Source organism: Vigna unguiculata, chromosome 3 (genome assembly GCF_004118075.2).
Source record: "Vigna unguiculata cultivar IT97K-499-35 chromosome 3, ASM411807v1, whole genome shotgun sequence".
In the NCBI taxonomy this organism is placed as follows: Eukaryota; Viridiplantae; Streptophyta; class Magnoliopsida; order Fabales; family Fabaceae; genus Vigna; species Vigna unguiculata.
In genome coordinates this window covers 24,580,226-24,602,521 of record NC_040281.1, presented here as the reverse complement: position 1 = coordinate 24,602,521, position 22,296 = coordinate 24,580,226, and the positions used below count along the sequence as shown (strand labels likewise).

General features: G+C 33.1%; 1 non-coding gene and 1 pseudogene across 1 annotated transcript; one reads left to right on the top strand and one right to left on the bottom strand.

Moving 5' to 3' along the window:
* The first annotated feature begins 6,100 nt into the window (after nucleotides 1-6,100).
* Nucleotides 6,101-18,553, top strand: LOC114175198 (annotated as a pseudogene).
* Nucleotides 18,554-20,723: 2,170 nt separating this feature from the next.
* On the bottom strand, nucleotides 20,724-20,795 carry TRNAT-UGU. Its single transcript has one exon. It is a non-coding gene; the product is annotated as a tRNA-Thr (tRNA).
* Nucleotides 20,796-22,296: the final 1,501 nt, after the last annotated feature.

The window sequence follows — 22,296 nt, the reverse complement described above, 5'->3', positions numbered from 1 at the left end:
ACAACATGTGTTCTTTTTCTTCTTCAATGAACCCCAATGGTTGGTCTATATAAACATCTTCTTCCAAATTGTCATTCAAAAAGGAAGTTTTAACATCCATTTGATGTAACTCAAGATCACAATGAGCTACTAATGCCGTAATAATTCTAGAAGAATATTTATTAGAAACAAACGAAAATGTTTCCTTATAATCAATGTCATTTTCTTAAGTAAACCTTTGACAACAAGTCAAGTCTTATAACGTTCGATATTGTCACATTTAGTCTTAAAAACCCATCCACTCCTAACTCTTTTACATGCTTCTAGATATCAAAGTTCATCTTTCACGACATCTACCCACTTGTCATAATTAACACCATTAATGGCTTCTGAAAATGAAACTAGATACACTAACACAAAAATGCCTTATAATGTCACCTGTTTTATGTCAGCGTACTAGAAGCCCACGTAAAAAATGACTAGTGACATTTTTGTAATTAAGATATCAAACTCGGCGTCGGCCTATGAAAAATCTAACAACAGTGGACATCGGTCCTCATCATCTCTGACATCAGAGTAGATAATGACGTTGGCCCATCCAAATATGACTTCAATGAACTTCGGTCCAGCCCACGTCCGATGTCAATAAGCTTTTTAAATAGTGCCAACACATTTTCCCCTTCATTGTTCTTTTGCATGACCTTCGAACATTCATCAACAACGACAACGCCGAGATCCATATGTTAGTTTTGCTTCATTTACCACCATTGAACTTGTTGGGGTTTCATCTATGGATTCATTTTTGTGTTTTACACCAATTGATTTTCGTTCTCATCTTCATTTCATTGCGTGGTGCATTTGGAAGGAGTAAATGCATCGTCAATGACGCTTTAGTTAGCATTGCAACGACGACAATGAAGCTAAGGCCACATTCCACCAGTAGCGACGACTAGGGCCCTAAGGCCACCCTCCATCCAACTTCATTCTTGATTTCGCTACAAGATTATTTTTCATTTCCTCCCATTGCACTTTTTCTCTTGTTCATTGTATGTGGCATTGGTTATATTTTGTCTTTTCCATCATTGTTTTTATCTTAGGCAATTTTTTTAGTTAGTTCTTTTGGCATTTTTTGTTTTATTTTAAATTTTATAATATTTGTTACGAAATTTAGATTTATTATTAGATGTTGCATGTTTAAATAATTTTAATTTTATTGGATTTTTTAATATTATCAGTGCATTGTTATTCTACATATTAAGATATATTATAGTTTTAGTTAAACATCGAATGAACTTTATTTCCAGTTTGAGATTTAGTACAAATGATTAAAATTTAATTATTTTGTATTAAATATTCAATTTAATCAAATATGTCAAGACTTAGGCACAATACGTGATCATCTTCTCATCTACAATATAGTGATGAGTTATATAATTTGAAATTGGCATGGAGAAGTATTAAACAAGCCTACGACGTCAAGGGGAACATATTATGTAAATGAATTGATGAGTGATCCTTTAGAAGACATGGTACATGATGTTGGTGAAGAAAATTTTGGAAGGGCTCCTTTATATGATTCTCTTAAGTTTGATTCAGAGGAAAAGTTGTACCCTAGATGCGTTAACTTTACACGACTGTTGGCAATTTTGAAAATTTTCAATTTAAAAGAAAGTAATGGATGGACTGATAAAAGTTTCACAAAATTGTTGAAGTTGATGAAGGAGATGCTTCTAAAAAATATCATGTACCCTAACCGTAATTACGAAGCGAAGAAAATTCTATGTCTAATAGGTTTGGAATACCAAAAGATGCATGCATGCCCCCAATGATTTTGTATAGTACAAAGGCGAGTTTACTTCACTGAAGGCGAGTCCAACATGTGATTTATTGCGGTTTGAAAAGAAAATTGATGGAAATAGTGGTGATGATGACAAAGATGGTCCACCTGCTAAGTTTGTGTGGTACTTGGCTACAATACCTAGGTTGAAACGATTGTTTGCCATTAAAGAAGATGCGAAGAACCTAAAATGGCACGTGGAAGAAAGTGTGATAATATTCTTCGACACCCAGTTGATTCTCCACAATGGAAGAAGATTGATGAAACATGTCCAAAATTTGGTGTAGAACAAAGAAACTTAAGACTTGTACTTGCTACAGATGGTATGAATCTTTATGGGAACTTAAGTAGCAAACATAGTTCAAGGCTAGTTTTGTTGATGATTTGCAATCTCTCTCCTTTCTTGTGCAAGAAGACAAAATATATGACGTTGTTTATGATGATATTGGGTCCTAGGCAACTTGGAAATGACATTGATGTGTACCTGAAGTCGTTGATTGATTATTTGAAACTATTGTTGGAAGAAGGCGTTGATGTGTTGGACTCATATTGTCAAGAAATTTTTCGCTTACATGCGATGAATTTTTTTCACAAGAAATGATTTCCCAACATATGGAAATTTGAGTGGTTACAATGTTAAAAGGTCGTTGCATGTACCATTTGTGAATAAAACGCAAATTATATTCAATTGAATCATGGTCAAAAAATTGTGTATACAAGACATAAAAAATTCCTTCCTTGAAATCATTCTTACCGTAGAATGAAAAAAAAAATTAATAGAAGTCCAAAGGATGAAGTTATGTCAAGACCTTGCAATGGTGAAGAAGTATAAAAATAGGTGAAAAACATTGACGTTGTGTTCAGAAAACGTCAAAAGAAGAAGACCACTGAGAAAAACATTTGGAAGAAATGATCAGTATTCTTTAATCTTCCATATTGGTGTAAACTTGGTGTACGACATTGTATAAACATGATGCACGTTGAAAAAAAATGTATGTGATACTAACATCAAAACTTTAGTAAATATAAAAGGAAAGATAAAAGATGGAGTAAAATCACGACAAGATTTAGCTGACATGGGCATCCGTTCTAAGTTACATTTACAATCAATTGGAAGACACACTTACCTGCCCTAACTTGTCAGACCATTTCAAAAATGAAAAGCAAATTTTTTGTTAGTGTTTAAGTAGTTTTAAGGTTCCACAAGGTTACTCTTCAAATATTAGTAGTCTTGTTTCTATGCAAGATTCAAATTTAGTAGGTTTAAAGTCCCACGATTGTCATGTGCTGATGGAACAACTTTTACCAGTAGTTATTCGACTCATCTTACCTTCTTTTGCTAGAGGTATTTTAACATGTTTCAATATGTTCTTTAATGCCATATGGAAGAAAGTTATTGACCTTAGAATGTTATATGATTTGGAAAATGAGACCATCAGACTATTGTGTCAATTGAAAATGTATTTTCCACCCTCATTTTTCAATATCATGGTTCATTTGATAGTTCATCCTGTGAGGGAAATTCAATTATATAGGTCAGTTTTCTTGAGATGGAGGTACCAAGTTAAGAGATACATGAAGATCATAAAGTGATATGTCAAGAATCAATATAGATTACAATCTTCAATTATATAGCAATACATTGCAGAAGAAGCCACTAAATTCTTCTCAAGTTATATGCCAAGTTATAAACTAGTAGGAGTTTCTAAGAGTAGACATGAAGGTAAATATGAATGTAAGGGTACTTAAGGAGTGAAGATTGAAAGTGTTAATAGAAAAGAAGTTGATCAAGCTAATTTGTATGTCTTAAACAACACTATTGAAGTGATTCCTTATATTTCACAACACCCACGAATGAGTGAAAAAGAGACACTTAATGAACATAACAAAATTTTCTTACCATGGTTTAAAAAAAGGTTTACGTGATTCCAAATGTTTATGAAACTCTAATGAGGCTAGCTCGTGGGCCTAACACTAATGTGATCACATAGGAAATCTACTAGATAAATAATTACTATTTCTATTTAAAGATGGAAGATGACAAAAGTAGAGTTCAAAATAGTGGGGTTACACTTCAAGCTGAGGCTGTACATTTTGCCAGTTCTAAGGACAAAAATATAATTATGACATGTGTGAGTTATTTTAGAATAATACAAGAAATATAGGAAGTTGACTATATGCAAGTTTTAGAGTGTTAATTTTCAAGTGTAAATGTGTTGATAACAATTCCGTTGTGGGTACAAATGACCTCGACTTCACTTTGGTAGATATTAACAAGATGAGTTATATAGCTGAACCATTTACTATGGCTAGTCAAGTAGGACACATATTCTATGTCACTGATCTAGCCAATCAGAAATGGCCAGTCGTATATGAAGGAAGAAGCATGCACAAAAATCATGATGAAGACTCTCTAAATACATTAGAGATAACTTCTTTCTCATCAAGAACCATTCAAGACAAGGTCGATGGCATAACTGATGATATCCATGCCATTCAAAGTGAACACAATAAAGACATTTGGGAGAAATAAATACCTTAATAGGTGTTTATTTATTAATATTGCCATATTTACAATTTTTTATTTTTCTTATTCTAACCTTATAGAGCTAATATGTTATGTTTTTCTTATCTACATTTACTAACGATGTGTTTTCAGGTATGACGAACTATGGATTGTAAAAGAGCAGACCTGGTTGATCCTCGATCAGGTACATCTAAAGGCCCATATGTAGAAAAATTTCGTAGTTATTTGGAAATGTTGGCCGAAACACATGTCTCTATTGTGATTGCATCTTCGGATGTCCTCCCAAAGATAGAGAAGAGCCTCCTATAATAAGATATTCTAGTAACTTTACTTAAAACAAATATAGTGTTTAATATGTTTACTTAAAACAAAGATAGAAAGGAGCCTCCAAATTTTGGCATTCTTAGCATTGAGCAAATTAGGAAGAATATGTTATCTCACATAGTCATCAGATGGAGGGATTCAATACAAGACTCACACGTCTTTATGTGTTCGGAGAGAAGCAATATCACATTCCTTGTAGTAAGTACAAAATAACCGAGGAGGAGTGGATGTAGTGTTGTGCATCTAGAGAGTCTAGGGACTAGTATGTTTGTTTCTTAATTTTTTATATAGTCATACAATTCATACATTTATTAATTTATGTTATGTGTGACAAGAAAAAAGGATAGTGATAATGTCCATTTTTACCTATTTTTGTGCATCTATTCTCATGAATAAATCAACTTTTTCCTAGATTTTATCTTGTTTTAACCTCAAGTTAAAATTAGGGGTGGCAATGCGGGCCGACCCGCATAAGGCCCGCACAACGCGGGCTGGCCCGCCCCGCTCCACATACTTTATGCGGGATGAAAACACTGGCCCGCCCTGCATACTCCTTCGCCCGCGGGCTCGCAGGCCGGCCTGCTTTTTTTTTAACTTTTTTTAATTGTTTTTTAATTTTTATGATAAAACTTTCAATGTTTAAAAATTGGGAAACTTTAAGAAGTTCACAAAATTAAGTAAAGACTTTGGGGAATTAGATGATAAATTGATAATTCAACATTTTCATCATATTCATACTATGACATACACAATGTATTCTTTAAAATTTAGCAAATTAAAAATTACATAATACTTGTCTTTTCCACTTATAAAAGAATTTGAAACGTTAATGCAAGAGTCCATAAAAGAAGTAATTAATATACACAAGTGCAAGTTTTTTTTTTTAAATTTTACGCGGGCTTGCGGGTCGGCCCGTGCGGGCCTATGCGGGCCTGCGGGCTCACTATCCTGGCCTGCCCCGCATTTTTTCTACGGGCCAGGCCCTAATTGCCATCCCTATTTAAAATGTGTTTTGTATTGTTTTGTATTTTAGTTGTTTTATGCCTTTTTTACTTCTAATCTCTTTGTTTAAGTGCGTGGACTAAATGAATAGGGACAAATTCTAGTGGAGGAAAACAAGCAAGAACTCAAAGGATCATGTTTTGCACAAGAAAAGATCAATTTGAAGCAAATACCCACATCGACCGCCACTAGGATCACACCCAAAGCTTCAATTACAAAATATTGTAAAACTGATTAGGATAAAGCGCCAAATTTTTAGGGCTAAATGATGTAAAAGTGGCAATGAGCACCATTCAATTCGCAAAATATAGCGCTGAGCAATACTAAGATGGCGTTGAGCGATAAAGTCGTTGACATGTAAAGATTGGGTAGTTATTCATGTTTTCCTTGAGGTTTTGGGGCACTCTCTCCTTCAACACTTCATTATCCAAATGGAGCAACTAGGAGAGGACCTTGGAGGCTATTTGGAGTATTGGTAAGCAAATGTGAATAGGAAGTACAATTAGAGCATGGAACAACTGCCAAAAACCTTGGGAAAGGGATTGCTTCTACTCTTTGGTTCAAATTTCTTCCGTAACTCTTCAATTTTTTAAAACCCTAAGTTCTCCACCATGAAGAGCTAACCCTATTTGTTGATATTAGATGTAATGAATTGAGTTCTTGTGTAATTTGTGTTATTAATACATATGCTTTTACATTTCAATGTTAATATTTGATTTTCATGCTTAATGCTTACATGATTTGTGGTTCTTGAGGTGATGGAAAATGTCTTTTGAACATAGAATTGAAACTGAATACCTAATGAAGCTTGTATTTAGGGATAGAACATGATTCATTAGTAATCTTAAGTCTCTTGAACCTATTGCATGGCTGCTTGTTGAAGATTCAACGAATTGGAACTTGATGAGTTATTATAGGCTCAAAGTCACTAGGAATTGGATTTGAGTATTCTTGTGAGTTTATTTTGACATGAAATTGGAATTGAGATGTTTGTGAATGCATGAGAATGAAGTGAATGAAATCTAGTCTTGGCAATTGTAAAAACTCTGTGTTAAATTTCTGTTGAACACCAATTGTTTGATAAAATACCAAAACGAGTTTCTGAGTGTTTATGTGAAATTTGTTGTCTAATTGAGTTATGAATTGCGAGAGTTGTCATGTGTTGCATAAGTCCCTATGGAGAGAATGATGTTTATTACTTGCTACATGCGACCGATAGCAAGTTTTTGGTGTGTTGTCGGGAACTTGTGTTTCAACACAAGGCAATTTGAGCATTTTTTTTACCCTTTTAGACTTTGTTATGTGTTTTTTTTTGTTGTGCTTTCTTTTATGCAGTTTGTCTGCATATGTTTATGCTTTCCATTGGTTGGGTTTGTTCTTAATGCTTGTCTCTAGGTACGCCTTTGAGCTTGATCTTGTTCTTGGAAGGTCCTGAGGATGAGATTTCAACAGACAAACAAACCAAATATTACAAGTCACTAGGGATGAGAATGTGTGCTTAGCCCCCACTATTCTACTTCTTAATGCAAGCTTTGATCCACGCCTATGCCAAGGGATGGGGTAAGAAGTGTCAGGTTTAGAAAGACACAATAAGAGGAATATGCGTGCTTTTACCTTAGAGAACAGGGAAAATAGTATTCATCATGTTATGAGAGTATTGAGTGATCTTGTAACAAGAGGGATCTTAGTAAGGTTATTTAGGAAGTCTATTCTAATCATTCTAAATATTGGAACTTTTGTTTCGTTGATGTACTTATGTTTTGTAAATTGTTTCTTTGTTTCTTTTTTTTTTCACTTTTCTCTTTGTTGTTTTTATCATAATGTTTTTCAATTTTTAGGTCTCAAATATTAGTTTCTTAATAAAATTAGGCTAACGTGTTTGTTCAAGTTTTTTGGTGATCTTATGAGTGATAGGTATGAGTGTTGATTTTCATGCTTAACGCTTGCTTCCCTTTGGCCATCCTTGTATGATTTGTGGTTCTTGAGGTGTTGAAAAATGTCTTTTGAAACTAGAACTAAAATTGAATACCTGATGGAACTTGTATCTATGGATAGAACATGATTAATTAGTAATCTTAAGACTATTGAATTTAATGCATGGTTTCTTATTGAGGATTCAAGGAATTGGAACTTAATGAGTTATCACAAGCTCAAAGTCTCTAGGAATAGGATTTAAGTGTTCTTATGAGTTTTATTTGACATGAAATTGGGATTGAGATGTTTGTGAATGCATAACAATAAAGTGAACGAAATCTAGTCTTGAAAGTTGTAAATACATTATGTTAAATTTATATTGCACACCAAATGTTTGATAAAATACCAAATTCTTAGTGTTTTTGTGAACTTTGATGTCTAATTAAGATTTGAATTGTAAGAGTTGTTATGTGTTGCATAAGTCCCTATGTAGAGAACGATATTTATTACTTGCTACGTCCGACCGTGCACTTGCATTTTCCAATAACAGATAACAACTCAACAAAGACAAAAGCTTAACAATGCACCACATATACTTTCGTGAGGTGGCTATTGATAAAGATTTATTAACAATTAACTCCAACAAGTGCACTAGGGTGTTGAAGTACAATTCAAATGTGGTATCCACAAGGATTTGTTAAAGTTTACCAATATTTATACTACAAAAATACTATTATTGATTGATGTTTCAATTAAGAAAAACTAGTAAATGTGATAAAATTTAGTGACAAAGTTGAATGTTTTTGTCCTTCCCCAAATTATTTTTTAATTTCTCCTCTTTCACCTAAAGTGTATCAAGAATCATTTCTCTGGAAGTACTCTTTTGGGTAGATATAAATGCATCCCTGTAGTCTAGAACCAAGGGAAATTTAGACCCAAGGTGATTCCTCTACTCTTGGTAGAATAAATCCCTACTTTAGTGCTCAAGAATTTTTTTCCAGCATCCCCTTTAGCTACTAAATAAGCACTAGTATGGGTATATTGTTTGGACCACAATTCAAACTAGTTTCCCAACACAATTTGAACCATTTAAAATAACAACAAGAAATAAAACAATTCACAATCTAATGAATCAAACAACAATAGATGCATCAACAAATAAATTGCAACAAAAAAGGAGAAGTTCAATTACATCCAACTTTGCTTTGGAATTTAGCCACAATCTGAATTCACCCATTAATACACACGAATTCACCCAATCCTCCCTTTGTCTCTCCATAAACAATATTTCTAAAGAATTCACAATTGGAGGACGCTTATTCCATCCAGATATAGTGATCCGACCAGAAGAGAGGATATTGTTTTATAAGCTGAAATGGGCGATGCTTAGCTAAGTTTTCTAGGTTCAACCATAATAAGTCCCCTAACCTAGTACCTGCACCTCCTAGGTAAGAGATGTGGAAGGTTGTTTGGACTAAGTATGATGGGCACATGACATCACAATCAAGTCAAATGATATATGAAAAAATAGTAACTACAAACCCTAATCCCAAAATAGTTCATATGAAGTGCTTTATGATTAAACTTGACTATGGGGTGCATGATGAGTTAGTTGATCAAGAGACTCAATGTTTGTTTGTTGGATATGGTTAGGACGATATACTCACAAAAACCATTGGAAAACCAAAGCACCCAAGTTGCGAGCGTGGCTGTCGCAACCGAGATCGCGGCGAGACGGAAAAAATAATTTTAAAAGGTACAAAGGAGTCGCCACCATAGTTTATTATGGAAAACTATAGAAAAACCTTAAAAAGAATGGTCTTCGAAACCAAATTTGGATTCGGGAGTCGGTTATGTGTGGGGAAGGTATTAGCACCCCACACAATGCCCGTCTTAAGACGGTTCCCTCTTTAATTAAGTGTGCAAGGTAGAATGTTGATGTTTAGAATATTTATTATGCCCCAAAAAATCAAACAAAATAAAAAACACATACAAAAATATTAAAGATTAAAACAAAATTTATTTTTTTTTATTTTTTGGCCCGACGAGGATTGTACCTCACTCCTACGTATTTCCATTTTGGAAAATCAGGGATAACATTGTTCTTTATTAAAACATTTGTTGTTTGATATTATTATTTTGTTTTTTAATTTTTTAGACTTTAATATATATTTTTTTGTAATAACATAAAGAGAACCTGAGATTCTACTAGATAAAAGATTTAGTTATCAAGCAAATTCGAGATGTGACATGATATTTAAAATGATTTTATAATTTTTTATTTTTTTATTATTATTAATTAAAAAAAAATTAAAAGCCTACGCAATGGTGTTTTCATTATCAAGCAAGTCCAAGACTTGACATGATATTCAAAACTTATATAAAAGAAATAATATAATTTTTATTTTTTGAAAATTATTATTAGTATTTTTTAGAGAATTAAAGTCTACGAAAAAAAACACATTTTTAATTACCAAGATAAAAATAAAGGGAAAGAGAAAAGTTGAGCACATCTATGACAAATCCAAAATTATCTAACATGAGAACCACAAACACACTTAATCATACAACAATTCAAACGATCATATATTTGATGTTATACGAGAGTAATGAAAAGCATTAGGTACAAAGAGCATTTACCTTAAGGTGACTCCCTTTTGTGCGTGCTCTGGTAATAAAGAAGGAGAGGGGTTTTTCTAATTTTTTTTTCTGTGTTTTGCATTGAAGAAATTTTGCGCTTATATAGGGTCCTTGGGGTACCATTGAGGTCCTAGTCTTTAATTATAATAAAATATATGGGGAAGAAATTGATCTTATTAAATCGTTGCATAATATCCACGATATTGATTATAATTATTAACGAAATATTGTCCGTAATTACTAGAATCATATTTTCTGTCACATAAAGATCGATCGTGATCAAATCATAACATAATATTTATATAATTGATTCTAATTATTACCGGGAATATTTTCTTCTAAATATTAAAATCGTACCATTCTGTAAAAGCATTATTATCGGGAATATTTGCTTCTAATTAAAATAATACCTTCCTAGATTGACAACGCAAGAAGACACATAAGTGTAAATGCAAGATATTTATTCAAATTATTATAAAAAAATATTGCTCCTAATATTATACCCTTATCTCAAAACAGAAATTATGAAACGTCCTTTTTTGACAGTCATGTGGAGAGTGTAAATAGCAAACAGTAGGGTGAAAATATGTAAAACATTTGGGCTCATGAAAGGAGTGTGATAATTAAAAATAAATTAGATTCTCCTTCTCTTGGTTTTTTCTTTTCTCCTTTTTTTCTTTTTTCCCATGGTACAATTTAAAGTTAAAAAAACCTACCATCAATCAAAACATATTTATTTATTTATTATTATTATTATTATTATTATTATATTATATATTATTTTTATTATTATTTTTCTTTTATCAAACAAATACATTTACCCGGACGAAATTGGGTGTTGACAATTGCCCCTCTTTACTTAGATTTGACTAGATAATATGAAAGTGAAATTTTCATATTATCATAGTAAAAGATAAGTAAAGATAAAAACACTAATTTTGTTCGGGTTTCAAAAATGAAAAAAGAGAACTCAACCATGGCCAAAAGAAAACCTGCACTTGACCATTGCCTCGCAGAGGGCCGAGATACCAACAGAAAACCTGAACTCGACCATTGCCTCGTAGATGGCCGATATATCAAAAGAAAACATGGGCTCGACCATTGCCTCGCAGAGGGCCGAGATACCAAAAGAGAAATTGAACTCGACCATTGCCTAGCAGAGGGCCGAGATACCAAAAGAAAACCTAGGCTCGACCATTGCCTCGCAGAGGGTCGAGATACCAAAAGAAAACCTAGGCTCGACCATTGCCTCGCAGAGGGCCGAGATACCAAAAGAAAACCTGGGCTCGACCATTGCCTCGCAGAGGGTCGAGATACCAAAAGAAAACCTGGGCTCGACCATTGCTTCGTAGAGGGCCGAGATACCAAAAGAAAACCTGGGTTCGACCATTGCCTCGCAGAGGGCCGATATACCAAAAGAAAACCTAGGCTCGACCATTGCCTCGTAGAGGACTGAGATACCAAAAGAAAACTTGGGCTCGACCATTGCCTCGTAGAGGGCCAAGATACCAAAAGAAATCCTGGGTTTGACCATTGCCTCGCAGAGGGTCGATATACCAAAAGAAAACCTGGGCTCGACCATTGCTTCGCAGAGGGCCGATATTGAAATGAAAGTTTGTAACCATTCTGTGAAGAGGGTTCTAATATGTGAAAGTCGAATTGAATTTTATGAATGCATGAATGAATGAGAATCATATTTGTTCTTGACAAATCATGTGATAAGTGTATACTTGAATCTCTAGATGGACAAATAATATGAAACCCAAAATGTTGCCCCAGGTTATATACATGAAGCAAAATAGATGACTCAAATGAATTGGTTTGGGAAATAAAAATGTGTATAAAAATCGATGGCAATGTGTGAAAACTTTGACTAGCATAGAAATAATATGTAGAAACATTAGCAATGTGTGGAAACCTTGGCTGACTTAGAAACAAGGTGTAGAAACCTTGGTAAGGTGTAGAAACCTTGACTAATGTAGCTACAAGGTGTGGGAACCTTGGCAAGGTGTAGAAACCTTGACTAACACAGCTACAAGGTGTAGGAACCTTGGCAAGGTGTGGAAACCTTGACTTAGTTAGAAACAAGGTGTAGGAACCTTGGCAAGGTGTGAAAACCTTGACTCACATAGAAACAAGGTGTGGAATGGCAAGGTGTGGAAACCTTGACTCACTTAGAAACAAGGTGTAGAAACCTTGGCAAGATGTGAGAACCTTGACTCACATAGAAACAAGGTGTAGGAACTTTGGAAAGGTGTGGAAACCTTGACTTATATAGAAACAAGGTGTACGAACCTTGGCAAGGTGTGGAAACCTATACTCATATAGAAACAACGTGCGGGAACCTTGGCAAGGTGTGGAAACCTTGACTCGCATAGAAACAAGGTGTGGAAACCTTGGCAAGGTGTGGAAACCTTGACTGACACAAGAGAACCATGATGATTAAAATTAGGTATATTACTATTTTTTCATTTTTAGAAAGAAAGATTCAACAACCACTCATATGAATGAAGATGGTTTCGATTCGCAAGAGTGATAAGAATTTTTTCATTTCATGAAAAAGAACTATGATGCATGTACGTGATGCATGATGATTAAGACATGTTATGAAATTTTCTTTTTGAGCATTTAGATGATTTATGTATGCATGAATATGCTAATATGATATATGCATGAATATGTGGGCATGTGTGTGACTTTTTTCTTTTTGAACCAAATATATAGAACCTAATTTTTCTAACACATGTTTGGATATTTTTTGTTTGACAATTGATGTCATGTGTATGAATGCATGCAGATGCTAACACCTTGTATGAATTTTCTTTTTATGAATGCATGAGTATGTTGATGCTTATTATGACTTTTGTTTTAACATTTACATTATATGTGCATAAAAATGCTGACACATGCTATGTATGATTTTTTTTTAACATTGATTATGATGTGCGATAATGATGTTATGTTTATTTTGAGCATGCATGGTGAATGATAATGTTCACATGACTTGTGGATTTTCTTTTTGAACACTAACAATATTAGTTTATGATGCACATGTTATGATGTTTTTTTTTTACATGAACAAAATTTGAAACTTTGATGTATGAATTGATGTATGAATGCATGATGAAAGTTCCTTTGTTTGTTTTTTTTTTCACAAAAAGTGAATGATGTATGTATGATTAGATATGAATCTATGCATGAAGCATACCCTTGTGTATTTTTCACCTTTTACATTGTATCAAACTTATTTCAATTGATCCCCAATTTGTTGTTATTTTTAGATTTATGTTGTTTTGATTTTTTCCTTGAAAAATATTCTTTGATCTAATCAGTTTATTGAGAAACCCTTTTCTGTATCATTACTTTTTGAACACTATTTGAGTGACATACATGAAATTGCCAAATCTCTTGGAAGGGATTAGATAAGGTAATTGACTAAGGAGTTGCCCCAATTTGATAGTTAAGAGTTAACTTCAGGACATGAGGTGTGTTTGGGGTTGTCCCAGTTATTGATAAAAAAAAAAAGATGGAGACTTCAAAATTTGCCCCAATTTGAGGATATGGATTAGTCTTAGGGTGCAAAATGTGTTTGAGCTTGCACTAGTTGTTGATAGCATGAGAATGTTGAAAATAAAGGGAGACTTCATACTAGTTGCCCCAATGTAAGCCTGATAATCAAAGTCAATAATTGTCCAAATTCAAGATATCTGACTATAACGTAGGAACAACAAGTGAAACGTCTCCTCAATTAATTTCAAGGTGAGAATAATGAGTAATGGTAGGAGAAATGTAGATCAAAGTTTAGGCTCAAAGCAAGAAATATGATAGGAAACACATGAAGAATGAAAGAATGAAAGGGCATGACCTTGATTTAACTTGACTACTCGGGCTAATTTTGATCTCTATGGAAACATGTCAACCAAAAATAAATTGCCCCAGTGTTTGAAAGCAAATCTTTGAACACTTTTTCAATCTTTTTTTTTACAAACCTCTTAACATGACAAAATATTTTCCTCTAAATTTAAGTTCTGGAAAACCAACAACCAATAATTGATTTGTGTGGACTTTATTAGACTTGTATTGTGGCCAAGGCTAAGGGATATAAAAAAAATGGATAATGAAGGCTCAAAGTAAATGGTATAGAGGTTATTTAAAACAAGGGTCTTTATCTAAGGTTGCACCTAAAATTCATTTGACTACCTTTGTTCACCCCTTTTTTTCACTTTCCAACTCTTGTTTCTCTTTTCTTTTTTGCATAACCAATTTTTTTTGTCTTTCCAAACTTTTTTTATTTTTTTATCGGTGAATTACAAGTCAAATGAAATAGATTCAAACATCATGTTAACTTTAGTGGGAAGGTGACCCTTGTTCAGGGTAATTAAAAAGAAATTTTAATTTTTTTTATCGGCTCAAAATGGGTAACAAAGGAATATCATTTTTCTTGATAAAGAAATATGACCACACACAACTCATGATTGTTTTAATTTCAAAAGCTTTAATGCAAAAGGAAAAAAAGAATCAATCACATTAGAGGTTGCCCCTACTTTGCCCTTACTTTTTTTGTATTATTTTCTATTTTTTTGTTGTCTTACTTTTTGCCTAGACCGCCCTTTTGGGTTTTCAGTCTAGCGGACTTTTCTTCATTTTTTCCTTTTTTTTTGTGTTCAAAGACTTACTTCAATTTTAAATCATTTTAAGGCACATGCCCCTTTATTATTGGAAAAAGGTGATGGGAAATGGGATGGGAAATGAAGTGTATTTTAGCAATTCCATGTACACAAATTAGAGCAAAGTTTCAAAAGTGTGTCACTTCTCATAAAAGTTATCCATTTATTCAACAAACTGATTTGACTAAAGAATAATTTATTTTCTCTTTTTTTTTCACTTTTCGCAGGATTCCATGAATTTAAAAAATTGGGAAACAATTAATTTTTAAAATTATTATAGTGCAACTTTTTTTCAAGATATGTTGATGCATGTTATGTGTTATGCAAAGTAACATGAAAATGCAAGATGCTACAAATTTGGAAACTACCTATACACATGCATGTGAGTGTATGTATGGTATGTACTATGCAAGGTGGCATGAAAAAACAATGGGATGAATATTATGCATTATACATTGTGACATGAATCCAAAGTGAATCTATGCTACGTGTCAAGTGAATGTAAAAATGTTAAAATCGTACCATTCTGTAAAAGCATTATTATCGGGAATATTTGCTTCTAATTAAAATAATACCTTCCTAGATTGACAATGCAAAAAGACACATAAGTGTAAATGCAAAATATTTATTCAAATTATTATAAAAAAAATATTGCTCCTAATATTATACCCTTATCTCAAAACAGAAATTATGAAACGTCCTTTTTTGACATGTCATGTGGAGAGTGTAAATAGCAAACAGTGGGGTGAAAATATGTAAAACATTTGGGCTCATGAGAGGAGTGTGATAATTAAAAATAAATTAGATTTTCCTGCTCTTGGTTTTTTCTTTTTTCCTTTTTTTCTTTTTTCCCATGGTAGAATTAAAGTTGAAAAAACCTACTATTAATCAAAACATTTTATTTATTTATTTATTTATTTATTATTATTATTATATTATATATTATTATTATTATTATTATTTTTACCAAATAAATGCATTTACCTGGACAAAATTGGGTGTTGACAGTGGCATTGGAGGTGCAATTAGTCTTCAAGATTACTTTTATCCTCCATAAGGAACTAAAAATCCTTGAGTTAGGAGGCCTTGAGGAAGATGGAGCTCCAAATGAATGAAAAAATCAATTAACACATGGTAGTTATGGAGAAATGCTTCATGGAAAGTTCAACAACAACAACAAATATAAAGAGCACTTGAACAAAAGCTTCAGTTTATGTAGCAACAAATAATGGAGTTACCCACTTAAGCTCCAACAGGACGTCGTGTGAGCATAGAAGGTTCATGCTCTACTCCATATCATACTAACTACACAAATCAATATGAGTTATTGGTTGTTGGAGATCCTACGTGCGTAGTGGCTGTAGGACGACAGGTTGAAAGAGGCCAAACTATCCATGGTGCTTCTCTACTAGCCCAAAACTCGCATGTGACGATTGATGAAGTTCGAGATCCCCATGCTCGAGTGCTTGTTCCAACTTCAGAAATCCAATTCATGGGTGAGGCCTTAGACACATTTATTTTTTGGCCTCAAACATTGATCATGCCATACTTTGACCCACCACATGTACTATAATTTTATTCTTAGTATTTTTGTCTTACAGTTTACAAATAAATGATTCATACCTTTGAAAATCTTCATTTCAGTTCTCTCGTCCTAAAAGGCAGGTCATCTATGAACCTGTTATTCATGAAGATGATGACATGGTAGAAGCAAAAGGTGATCCTTTAGGAAAGCTCATGACGAAATTAAACAAGTTGAATAGTAAACCGCTAGTGTTATAGTGGAATTAGGAGTATTTGGCCTCCAATGTCACGTCCCATTGTACATTAATCTAAATGATGCACTAGAGATCATTGGGGGAGATAGTATGATAGAGGACTATCTCCTGAACATATATAAGAAGAACTTGAGGAAGAACATTTGCAATTTAAAGGATCTATGACAAGATCAAAGATTAAAACACGTCTCCTTGAATCTTTAAATGTTCCATGAACAAGGGAAGTTAAAAAACATGAAGATCATGAACATAATTGAAGAATAACTTAGGAAATTAAATAAATTATGATTTTATTTTTATTTTATAGAATTTTAAATCCGTTGGGTGAATGAATCTCGCTAGATGAGCAAGTTTGTGTTTGTTGGACGAGCGAGCCTCACTAGGCGAAAGTTAGCATTTGTAATTTTTTAGGGCTTTGGGATTTCTCTTAGGGTTTCTAGGTTTTTCTTAAACTTTCATGCCTATATAAAGAGATACCAAAAGCTGATGTAAATACTTTTTAGTCACATAATATGCATTTACATTCTTTAAGAGATTATTCTCTTAGTTCTTTGATTAGAACTCTAATTCTTATCAAAGATTAACTTTTTTGTGGTAAATCTTCACTTGACTTATAAATCTACTAGATTGTGGCGTCCTCCATCCTTGTCTTATTCCACGTTCTTCTCTCTTCTAGATTGTGACGTCCCCCATACATGTCTTATAACACGTTCTTCTCTAATTTCTTTTTGTACCTCTTGGAAATGATTGTATCACAGGATGTTAAATATTTCAATGATACAATTTTTGTGTTCTTCTCTAATTTCTTTTTGTACCTCTTGGAAATGATTGTATCACAGGATGTTAAATATTTCAATGATACAATTTTTGTGCACAAATACCACATTTCTCAAAGAACTTTTCAATTGGACTAGGTTGTTATTCACTTTCATCATATCATCCATAATACTTACCACTTTTATTTGACCAGACAATTTTCACCTTTTGTCTAATTGTCTTTCTACTTCATTTATATAAACTTCCAAGGTGTTAAATGCTTGAGATTTCTTATGCGGAAAATAGACAATACCCATAACGTGAAAAATCATCAATAAGTTGAGTACTTCTTGTGGTTTGTTTCTTTGTGTATTTTATTTTTTTGCTTTTAATACAATTTAGGTTAAATTATTCATCTGGTCCCAATTTTCGTAAGTAAATTTGAATTTGGTCCCTTAATTTTTAAAAGTGTTATCTAGGTCCCTAATTTTGATTTTTTGTATCAATGAAGCCCCTTCCATTAAAATGGCAGAAACGAAATTAAGAACACAGTGACGTGGAGATATGAAACTAAACTGAACAGTGAAATAGCACATGGCACACTAATGTGGTCACTGAGGTGCATGCTCCAGCCCCTACAATAACTTTCTTTATGCATGACATCGTTGGTGGATCAGCCCCTTCAGAAAGAATCGTTGTTGGCACCATTGTAGACACTCAAACAGCTAAACTTCCCTTCTCGAAACCCAACAACAGGATCTTCCCCTTTAAAGGTGCCATACCATTAGTTGATACAAACACTGTCACTAATCCTACACACTCAAGCACCACCATGCTCATAAAAAACATTGACAAAAACAAGGTTGTTATCGATAGGAATCCACTAGGAGCATCACTAGATAAGTTTTTGTTCGGAAGAATAACAGTTATTGACGATGAAATTACGTAGGGGCACGAGTTTGGGTCAGAGGTTATTGGTAAAGCACAGGGATTTCATTTGACTAGCTCATTGGATGGAAGTAGCCAAACCATGGCATTTACGGTTGTGTTTGGTGGTGAAGGTGATGATGAGGAGGATGCTGTTAGTTTCTCTTCGTCAATCTCATTATCAGTAAACCATTTGAAATAATTGCACCCACCACATTGATCACTTCCACTTTGTTCCAAAATAACAAATTATGTTAGCTTCAATATTTGAACAATGCAGAATGTTTTGGAAAAAAATAAAGAAACATAATACCATCAACTTCTTCATACCAAAGTTTCCATGTAACTCACCTTATACTTAGGGCAGCCCTAAAATGTTTTGCCCTTGTTCTTCAATGTTCTCACAGTTCTTAAAGTTGTTTTCTCTCCACAATAGCACATCACTCTTACACCCATATCTATAGAGCCACTTCCACCATAGAACGATGCACTTGGGTTTTGATTTCCCCAACATTGCAGGATGAACATTGCCCAGACGATATTTCTACCCCCACGCAGAATGATGAACAATGGGGTATTTATGGATGATTCATTAATCATTTATATTGAAAATTTTTAACTGTTTTCAAATGAATTTAAATATAAATGACACGTTTCAGTCTCATATTTCCACATCATTGTGCTCTTAACGTCGTTTCTGCTATTTTAACGGAAGGGGCTTCATTGATACAAAATATCAAAATTAGGGACCTAGGTAATACTTTTAAAAATTAAGGGACCAAATTCAAATTTACTTACAAAAGTTGGGACCAAATGAATAATTTAACCTACAATTTACATATACATAGCCAAATAACTTATTTTAATTCTCTATATCTTATGCTCAAAACTCAATAATATCTTTACTCACTTAATAAGTCATTTATACAAAGAAAGTCTCACAACTCTCAACAAAATAACTTACTTTTGACTTGTACAAAGCCTTATTATCTTTTTGATTGAATGACAATACGTGTTTATCACCACCAAATTAATAATTGTGGAGACTAAACATTATATCTAAAAACTATTTAAGAACTTGAAGAAATTGATAAAATCATTTTAAATGACATAATTGGCCATCACTACATTTTTATATTTGAAAATCATTTAAATGTGATACAAAAACATGAATAATGGAAAGGAAATATTAAAATTACATATAATTATAAAATTTCATATTTAAAAAAAATATATATTAAATTATGAAATTATACAAAATTATTCAATTCTATATAAAATTGTATAAAATTATAAAATTATATTTCATTAAACATTATATAAAATATATAAATTATAGTTTGTTTATGGTCTATCAATGACATCATATGTTTGTTTTCATATTGTTCATGCAGAAACAATAAAAGAGTATCAGGGAGCACAAACCATATCTTACCCCAATCGTAGACTTCTCGGACTAGTTACTCCTTGGTTTAGGTATGTCCTCTTTTAGTGTTGGCGGATTGGACCCTTAGGGGGTTACCTGCGGAAAGGACTCCAACGATGAAGTCAACAAAGGCTCTCCAAAGTCAAATCACATATCAGTGAATTAATGAAAGCGTACCTCTAATTGGTTGGGGTCCACTTGTATTTATAGAGATATTAACTATGTCTTTCCCCCCTTTATGGGCTGGGTCCCTCTTTATTACGTTGGGCTAATGTTCAGGCTTTGACTAGGCTTAGGCTACGCCCAAGTTCCATGTTTGTGATCTGACATTAGAAACCCCACTATGATTTCCTAAGTTTGGAGTTGACGGCTTTTACTTGTGTGTTATTCTTTGGGGTAGACGGCGTTAGCCGTTATGTATGTGTCGTTATTTTGTGCAGTTAACTAACCATCTATTCTCTTTATGATAGGACTAGTCGTAGGCGGTTCGATCCAGGTAGTCCTCCATATCGATCTTGACTGCCTAAGTATAGTACACATATTAAGCAATCTTCAAGATAAAAGCTAAAATAGTCCTTTCACTGAACTAAGAAATGATGCTCATGTTTTTTTATAATATTTAGATAAAGAAAAGCAATCAATCTACTAAAAACAAATTCAGGATTTAGAATGAAAATATTTATATGTATTTCAACTCCACAAACAATATCTTAAAAGAAATCCAGAAAGTCAATAACAACGATGACACTAATAATATGCAAGCAAAAATGTAAAACTACAATGATCTCAAATCTATAACATAATGTGTCACCTATCTCCACCAGTTTTGTATAAGTAATTTTGCACTCAAGATTAATTATCCTAAGAGTATATGTAAAAATGCAAGTAAAAATTTTGCACTCAAGATTAATTATCCTAAGAGTATATGTAAATATGCAAGTAAAAATGCCTTCATGCAGGATCGAACTACAGACCTTCAGTTTACAAGACTGATGCTCTACCACTGAGCTATAAAGGCTTAATAGTTCTTTTTATCCAAATTACATTATTTATTGTTAAATTATGTCATTGGTTTTTCCAATTGCACGAGCTTTTGTGGGAAGAGTTGCCATAAATTTGAAGATTTATAAGGGATATATTGTAATAAATTAGGCCACATAAATTATATTGAAAAAAAGAAGATTTTTTTTTGGAAAGAAGTGTAGAAGGTTCTCATGATAAATATAACATTTTTATATGGATGAATTCACACAACAACAAAAGTTATATTTAATAGAGGTTATTTATCGAAAGTTAGTATAATCTTTGAAATGGATTTAAGTAACATGGTTTTCAAAATCCTTGTTAAGTGTTAAAGGTTTATTTGTAAACTCCAATAAATGTATATAATTAAACAATATTTAAATATTTTTATAATTAAATAATTAAAAGAAAAATTATTATAATTTTTTGCCTCTCTTTTTCTCTTCCCTCCCTCTCTTCTTTTGATCCTCTTAGGCTTAGGTTTACCTCTCACGGGATTGTGATATAGGAAAATTAATAAGGAAACTACATATTAATAAGGAAGTTGCATCACAATCAATTTAATTCTGATTGATAATCCAAATTTTTTATTATTTCATTAGCATTTTTATTTATGACATTGTATTTCTATATTTCCATAAATAAGCCAAATCTAAGTAGAGTAGAGGCACGAATGAAATAGTTGGCAGATAAAAACTGAAGTGATAGATCCTATGAGGTTGGTGCTCTTGTGTATGTCAAGCTCTATCCCTACAAATAAATTTCAGTAGCATTTCGAGCTAATATCAAGTTAGCACCTAAGTACTTTGGATCGTTTCTTATCACCGATAAGATTGGAGCGGTAGCTTATAAGCTACAACTACCACAAGGGTATAAAATTCATGATGTCTTTCATGTATCACAACTTAAAAGGCATATTGGTGTGAGGCAATAATAGCAAGTTCTCTTCCAACTAATTCAAATGGTGCTATGAGGGGCAAAGAACCAGAGATAATCTTAGATACAACAACTATCAAGTGAGGCAACAAAGTTGTCACCAAGGCGCTAGTCAAGTGGAAACATTAATTACTAGGAGATGCCACGTGGGACTTCTTCTATAATCTGAAGAAAAAGTATCCAGGTCTTAATCCTTGAGGGCAATGATTTTTTGAAGGCCAAAGAATTGATAAAGGAAGATTAATAAGGAAATTGCATACTAATAAGGAAGCTGCATCACAACCAATCAATTTAATTCTGATTGATAATAAAAATTAACACTAATGCAAGAAAGGGATTGGTCGCAATTATTTTCGACATTTTGTCTCAGTTCCAAAACCGATGCATATATGACCGAAGCCAAAAAAGGTTAGTATTTGGCCTCGGGTGTGTGAACCGAAGCAGAAATACAACCCGTAGATTTCAAACCCTAGCGACCATCTTCTTCACGCTACTGCCACATGCAGACTTGTCGACTACCGCAACCTTGCTGGAGCACCGCAAACACGAACAACGCACAA